General features: G+C 40.8%; 1 protein-coding gene and 1 long non-coding RNA gene across 3 annotated transcripts in view; one reads left to right on the top strand and one right to left on the bottom strand.

Annotated features, from left to right (window-relative positions):
• Positions 1-6,784, top strand: part of LOC108792382 — a 21,839-nt gene extending 15,055 nt beyond the window's left edge. Inside the window, exon 3 of the long non-coding RNA XR_001941565.1 lies at positions 6,680-6,784. This is a non-coding gene — a long non-coding RNA (uncharacterized LOC108792382). The remainder of the gene's footprint in view (positions 1-6,679) is intronic.
• Positions 1-7,502, bottom strand: part of GABRB3 (gamma-aminobutyric acid type A receptor beta3 subunit) — a 142,227-nt gene that overhangs the window by 25,821 nt on the left and 108,904 nt on the right. The gene's annotated exons all lie outside the window — the stretch shown is intronic.

Raw genomic sequence — 7,502 nt, 5'->3', positions numbered from 1 at the left:
ATATACTGTATATGTGTGTAAAGATTTTGTTATGTTATGTCTATATCTATAAGCCACTAGACATAAATATGCAATTTCTACATGTTGATTTACAGTAAATATTTTGTTTAATGTAACATTAATTTCTATAAAATGGACTACTTGTCCAACAACCCCACAAAATCTGCCAATTGGCATTTTGGTACCCTCTTTAGCCTAACAAGACAGTGAAAGCTACAAAACAACCATGGTAAACATCATAATATTGGAACAGGTATGGATACTTTCAGTTGAATAGCAGTGAATGTTTTAGAAGGTCTTTTACCCATAATATATATTTACAAAAGGCATCATTGACCACTTTTCCTTCTTGTGGCTATGTCACTAATGAAAAACTGCAGAAAGCGGAGAAAGGAAGCAATGTTGCCTTTTGCAACCATTCTGAAGAACTCGGCACCAAAAAACTGAATTCTAATTTCCATTTTGCCTGCTTGTTCTGCACTGGCTCTCATTGGGATAAGAGGAAATGTTCACTTGTTGGATTTCAAGCAATCTTGTTCAAAGAGCAGTGGTATGCAGTAATCCATATCAAGCCATCTCAGAACTTTTTTTATTAGTCTGATTACACTATCTTTTGAATGATATCTGATTTTTGTGGGTTAGTACATGTAATCGATCTTTGCAAAGTGCTATTTAACAGTTATCTTTCTTTTAATTGTCTTTTAGCATGAAAAAATTAAAACGCATATACTTTATTAAATTATTGTAGCTCATAAAGAGTTGTTTCTCTATTAGAGACACAGAAGTATGGAACCTCCTGTTCTACTAGTAATCTTCTATGGCAGCAATAAACTTTACAAACCTGTTGTTATCACCCTATTTTATTTATCATCAGCTAGGAGATATAGTTCTAAGAAATCCATCTTTTATTCTGAGAGTGACCTCTTCCACAAGTAGCTCTGCTGTTTGCTGCTATGTAGGTTACATGACCAAGAACTTATACATGCCTTCTAATATATTAAGTTTTCTGAAAAGAGAAACCCTGCATATTGAGTAGTACTATTTATTGTTACTTAAATACTAACTGCACATACAACTTAAAATACTTGTATAAAAGCATATGAAAACCACTAAACTCGACATTAGTCATCCACTCATCTTATATGGTAAATGTCATGCAGAAAGAATGTATCTCAAACACATTTCTCTGAGGGAGAATGTGACATGCACAGATACTCGGTCTTTACACTTACAATATAGACCTCAGTTTCTTTTGTCTGTGAAGAAAGAGCCAAACCCATGTTTCAGCATAACATGTAACATTTAAGGGACCTGTGGCTATGGTTAGTAGTTTTGTTACAAGTCTTATAAACACTAAGGGGGTTATTCACTAAGGAGCCGAAGGATCCAGCCGTAGCTTCGGCAGATCCTTCGGCTCTCTTTGGCCGCTGGAGCCCTTCCGTTCAGTCGAACCGAAGGGCTGCTGTACGGGCTATTCACTATAGCCCGCACAGCAGCGGCTTAGTGGCTCAGGCAAGCGGAAGGCATATGCTTCGGCACGAGTGCGCCGAAGTGACACGCACAGCGGGGCCGGCCGTAAGCCCCACTAATGACAGCTGGGCGGAGCCACCCATGATCTCCCGGGTGGCTCTGCCCATTTGTAATGACAGATCAGCATCCCCAAATAACCTCTGCTCCAGCTCTGTCCAGTTGTTATTCATTGGTTGAGACCTGCTAGAAGACTCTAACATGTGACGGCCAATAGGAAATAGTTGGGCAGAGCTAGCTGTCACTGCTCGCTCCGTCCAATTGTTTTTTTTTTCTTTTACAAAAATGTTTATTTATTTTTTTATTTCACTATTTATTTACATTTTTTAAATATTTTTTAAAACTTAAAAAAAAAAACTCTTTTCATTGACTTTCTATTCTGCTCGGTACAAGGTAACGAGCAGAATAGCCGAGCTGAATGCAGAGCATGCTCGGCTGACTGAAGTGCAGCCGAAGTACTGGTGATTTCAGCCGATGTACAGCTGAAATCAGCCGTACTGAGCAGGAGCGAATAGCCAAATGTTGTTCAGCTCACTTCACTCCGGTTGGGTTATTCACTCGGCTGCCTCCGGCAGCTTTGTGAATAACCACGTAAGAGTGGTTTAAAGTTTTCAATTGTGAATATGTCTTATCTAATAATGTGGAGTGCTTTCTGTTTTCAAAAAGTCACCCAAAAGGGAACAGCAGAGTCCTTTGTGTGGCAGGTAACTGGTGACAAGCTGGATCCCTAAGGATTGTAGCTATTAGCTGTGCAAAGAAGAAAAGGCATGGTTTCAGTAACACTTTTAAGTTTATTACTGTCCTACAACATTACTAGTAGTAGGGTCCCTAATTTTGTGGTTCTTATAAAGCTTCTAACACAATTTTATAGGTTAAACAGCATAATGTATTAACAATTATCATAATGCTTTTTTTCATATTTTTGATAATAGTTTATAGGACATACATTTTTGGCATATGGAAAAACCATTTAAAAGGAATTTCCTTACTCACATAAATATACATCGGTAATGAAAGGGTTTTTCAGTATCCCTGGGGGGTTCTCCTAAATGGCCACTCATGCATAGCAAAATACATTAAAAGTAAATTTCATATTTCCTATTCAAATGGGATGTGATTAAAATTGGAGCATTAGTCCTCTTGTGTTTTGGATATGCAACCAAGCCATTTTTCTGCAGCCTTGCGGCCAAAAAGCTATGCCTCTGAAGTGGAAACAAGGCTAAATCACTCAACTATGCATGAATACATAGAAACTGGGGTGCAGAAAATGGCAGCAGGTGCTCTGGACTGATGAGTGAAAATTTGAAATATTTGGCTGTAGCAGGAGGCAGTTTGTTCAACAAAGGGCTAGAGAGCGGTACAAAAATGAAGCATGGTGGAGGTTCCTTGCAAGTCTGGGTCTGCATTTCTGCCAATAGAGTTGGAGATTTGGTCAGGATTAATGGTGTCCTCAATGCTGAGAAATACAAGCAGATTCTTATCCATTATGCCATACTACCAGGGAGGTGTGTGATCGGCCCCAAATTTATTCTGCAGCAGGACAATGACCCCAAACATACAGCCAAGGTCATAAAGAACTATCAACAGTGTAAAGAAGAACAAGGAGTCCTGGAAGTGATTGTTTGCCCCCACAGAGCACTGATTTCAACATCATTAAGGATTTGAGGCAGCCTACAGCCACAGAAGATCTGTGCTTAGTTCTTCAAGATGTTTAGAACAACCTACCTGTCAAGCTTCTTCAAAAACTGTGTGCAAGTGTACCTAGAAGAACTGTTTCTGTTTTGAAGGTAAAGGGTGGTCACACCAAATATTGATTTGATTTGGATTTCTGTTCTGTTCATTGTTTTACCATTTTGTTAATTGATGCAAAATATAATATTAACACTTTTATTTCTGAATTTCTTACATTCTTACTTTACAGCATTTTTTCACACCTGCCTAAAACGTTTGTTCAGTACTGTACAACCTCTCTTCTTCAGGTCAGAAGCAATACTGATAAACATGACAGTTTGTCAGTTAAGACAGGAGAAAGCTGTTAGAGGAGGGGGAGTGAGTGGGGTGTCATAAATGTTGGACCTGGGAGTAAAAAATGCCTCCTGATAATCAAAAGATAGAACAAATAAACATAGGATGACAAATAAACCCTAAACAGGTCAGATATATACAACCTACATGAATATTGTGATGTTCCATAGATTCATAAAAGAGTCTGGTTGTGTGTCAGAAAACCAGAATCCACATTAAGTCCCTTCTTTATGGCATTGAAAGGTAGAATCATTTTCATCTCAAATGTTTTCCTTTCATGAGTTTTTAAAATTCCCTTTCAGTACTTTAATATTGAGGTTGTGGATGGAGTGATCCTTCTGGGAGAAGTGATGTCCTACTGGAGTGCAATATTCATTCTTTTTGTGGTTCTTGATCGAACTCCTGTGTAGGTTCATCCTGAGCTGCAGCTTAAGGCCAGTTTCCCCAATGTAACAGCCTTTGTCACATGCTGAACACTGTATCATGTACACCACTTTAGCAGATGTGCATGAGTATGACCCCTTAATGGGGTACGCTTTGTTATTGTGACTCGCTGTATTTCTGTCACATATATGTTGGCAAAGTTTGCAGCGGGGTTTATTGCATTGTACTGTGCCGTCCTGTGTAAGTGCCTGTTCTGGGGTCAGCTTACTGCGTACCAATCTTCTTCTCAGGTTCAGTGGTTGCTTGAAAGCCAGTATTGGGGGCTTAGGGAATATTTCTTCAAGTATGGGGTCTTCTGAGAGTACTGGCTGTAGGTCTTTGATTATTTTGCGTATTGCCTCTAGAGTGGGGTTGTAGGTAACTACAAGAGGGGTCCTGGTTGGGTTTGTCTTCTCTTTGTACTGTAGTAGTCTTTCCCGTGGTGTTCTTAGGGCAGATTTTAAAAAAAAATAGTCTTTTCTCTGTAGCCCTTTCGCCGAAATGCATCAGCCAGTGTGCTCAGGTGTTTGTCTCTATCCTCAGTGTCAGAGCAAATGCGGTGGTATCGGATTGCTTGGCTGTAGATGACACCATGTTTAGTGTGATTAGGATGGAAGCTGGAATTATGGAGGTAGCTGTACCTGTCTGTGGGTTTTCTGTATACAGAAGAACTGAGTGAGCCATTGCTGACCGTTATGGCACAATCCAGAAAAAACAAACTGTGTAATGAGAAATTAATTTTGAGTTTGATGGATGGAATGAATTGAATGATTCATGGAGGTTTAAAAGGCTTTCTTCTCCTTCTGTCCATATTACAAAAATATCATCAATATAACGATGATATTGGAATGGTTTGTGAGGGTGAGTGGCTAGGAATCTGTATTCTAGGTCAGCCATGAAGAGATTGGCATATTGTGGTGACATTTTTGTTCCCATAGCAGTCCCATTCATTTGTAAATAGTTGTTGTCATTGAAGTAGTTGTGTGTCAGTATAAATTCAATGAGTTTGGTAATGGTCTCACTATCATAATTATGTCTGACATTATGGGAGGAAAGGAATGTGGTGCAGGCCTCAATACCATCTTTATGGGGGATGTTACTGTACAAAGATACCACATCCATGGTGACAAGTATAGTATTTATAGTATAGTATTTATATATTTTGTTAGTGTGGATGAATTAGAGCGGAGACTGCGAGCCAGGCCTCTCGTCCAACATCAGTACCTGACCTCACAAAAGCACTTCTGGAAGGATGATCAAACATTCCCATAGACCTGGGTATGACCCTGCTGGAATCTCTAGCGAGGACTGACAGACTGCTAAAGCCTGCCTCATGCTTCTATAGTACCCTACAGACCCTGACCTCCCCCACTCTACTCACCCTACCGTCTAGATGGAGAGCGGACATCCCAGACCTAGATGATGAGGATTGGGAGGAGATTTGGGATGCCCCTTTTAAACAATTGGTTGCGGTACGGGATAGAATGGTTCAGTTTAAAATACTTCATAGAGCATACTACACACCTCGCCACCTACATAAGATGAATGCCTCTATTTCTCCAGTGTGTTGGAGATGCACGTGCACCGAGGGTAACTTCTTTCATGTCTTCTGGGAGTGCTCCCTCATCACCTCCTACTGGCACTCCGTAGTCGAGTATATGGGTAAAGTCACCTCTCTACATCTTACCCCGTCACCGCGAGTGTGCCTTCTGGGCCTGGTGGAGGATATAGCTCCGACCCGTATAGCTTGTGCCCGTAAGGCAATTGCCATGTGTTGGAAGAAACCCGAGCCTCCAGCGCTGGCTTTCTGGAAGAAGCTGGTGAATGACAACCTACCTCTGTATCAGGACACGTATACCCATAGAGGATGTTCTGCCAAATTTAACAAAGTCTGTGATCGCTGGTTAGAGTGCAGTGACTCCGCAGTGGACTCGGATGTCTGAGATGGGGAGGGGAGCGGAGTGACCCCTTAGGAGACTCCTGGACATGGGCGAACTCATACTACACTGTCGCACCAAAAAGAGACCTGAGTTAATTCTATTAGCATTACCTCCTTAAAGTGTTCTAGCGCTCTAATCCTGGAATGTTATGCCTACATGGTGACAAGCACAGTTGATGAGTTATGTTGGGGAATGTCCCCACCCCGCCTGTACTTTAGCAGGGTTTCCCCCAAGGGATAACCACGCAGGGATTCAATTTTCTTTTCTAGTTTTGATTTATTTTAATGGTTATTTTGTGTGCTGTTTTAGGTGCATGCTACGCCTGGTTCCCGTCCTGTGGCATGCATTGTCATGTTTTAAAACTGTGAAAGATAATAAAAATATTTTGCAAAAAAAAAACATTCCCATAGACTTATATATATATATATATTTGCTGCACATCCATGATGGTAATCTCCCATTCTACTACATCTCAAAGGCGCTCTATTGGATTGAGACCTGGTGACTGTGGAGGCTATTTGAGTACAGTAAACTCATTATGTTTAAGAAACCAGTTTTAGATGATTTTAATTTTGTGACATGGCATGTTGTGTTATCATGCTGGAAGTAGCCATCAGAAGATGGGTTCACTGAGGTCATGGGATGGACATGGTCAGCAACAATACTCAGGTAGGTTGTGACATTTAAACAATACTCAATTGGTACTAAGGCACCCACAGTGTGCCAAGAAAGTATCCTCCACTCCATTACACCACCAGCACCAGCCTAAACTGCTGATACAAGGCAGGATTGATCCATGGTTTCATGTTGTTTATGCCAAATTCGGACCCGACCATCTGAATGTTGCAGCAGAAAACAAGACTCATCAGACCAGGCAACATTTTCCCAATCTTCTATTGTCCATTTTTGGTGAACTGTAGCCTCAGAATCCTGTTCTTAGCTGACAGTAGTGGCACCCGGTATGGTTTTCTTCTGCTGTAGCCCATCTGCTTCAAGATTTTGATGTGCTGCATACCTTGGTTGTAATGGTTATTTGAGTTACTGCTGACTTCCTATCAGCTTGAACCAGTCAGCCCATTCTCCTCTGATCTCTGGCATCAACAAGGCATTTTCACCCAAAGAACTGCCACTCATCAGATATTTTCTCTTTTTCAGACCATTCTCTGTAAACCCTGTAAACGTCTGGCACCAACAGCTTAAATCACCTCTCTTTCCCATTCTGATGCTTGATTTGAACTTTAGTAGATTGTCCTTGAGTTGGAAAATGTCCAGCGGAGGGCAACCAAACTAATTAGGGGTATGGAGGACCAGAGCTACGAGACAAGGCTACTAAATTTAAACATGTTTACATTAGACGTGAGGAGATTAAGGGGGGATATGATTTCCATGTACAAGATGTTCAATGGTGGTAGCAACATTAGCGAAAAACTGTTTAAAATTAACTCCATTACAAAAACTAGAGGCCACCACCTAAAATTGGTGGAAAAAAATTCCAGCACAAGGGGCGAAGGGGGTTCTTCACAGTAAGATCAGTTAGGGTCTGGAACTCACTGCCACAGGCGGTGATTTCAGCAAATAATGTGGAAT

This window comes from Nanorana parkeri, unplaced genomic scaffold (genome assembly GCF_000935625.1).
Source record: "Nanorana parkeri isolate BGI_ZX_2015 unplaced genomic scaffold, ASM93562v1 scaffold21, whole genome shotgun sequence".
Lineage (NCBI taxonomy): Eukaryota > Metazoa > Chordata > Amphibia > Anura > Dicroglossidae > Nanorana > Nanorana parkeri.
This window is presented reverse-complemented; position numbering and strand designations above follow the sequence as displayed.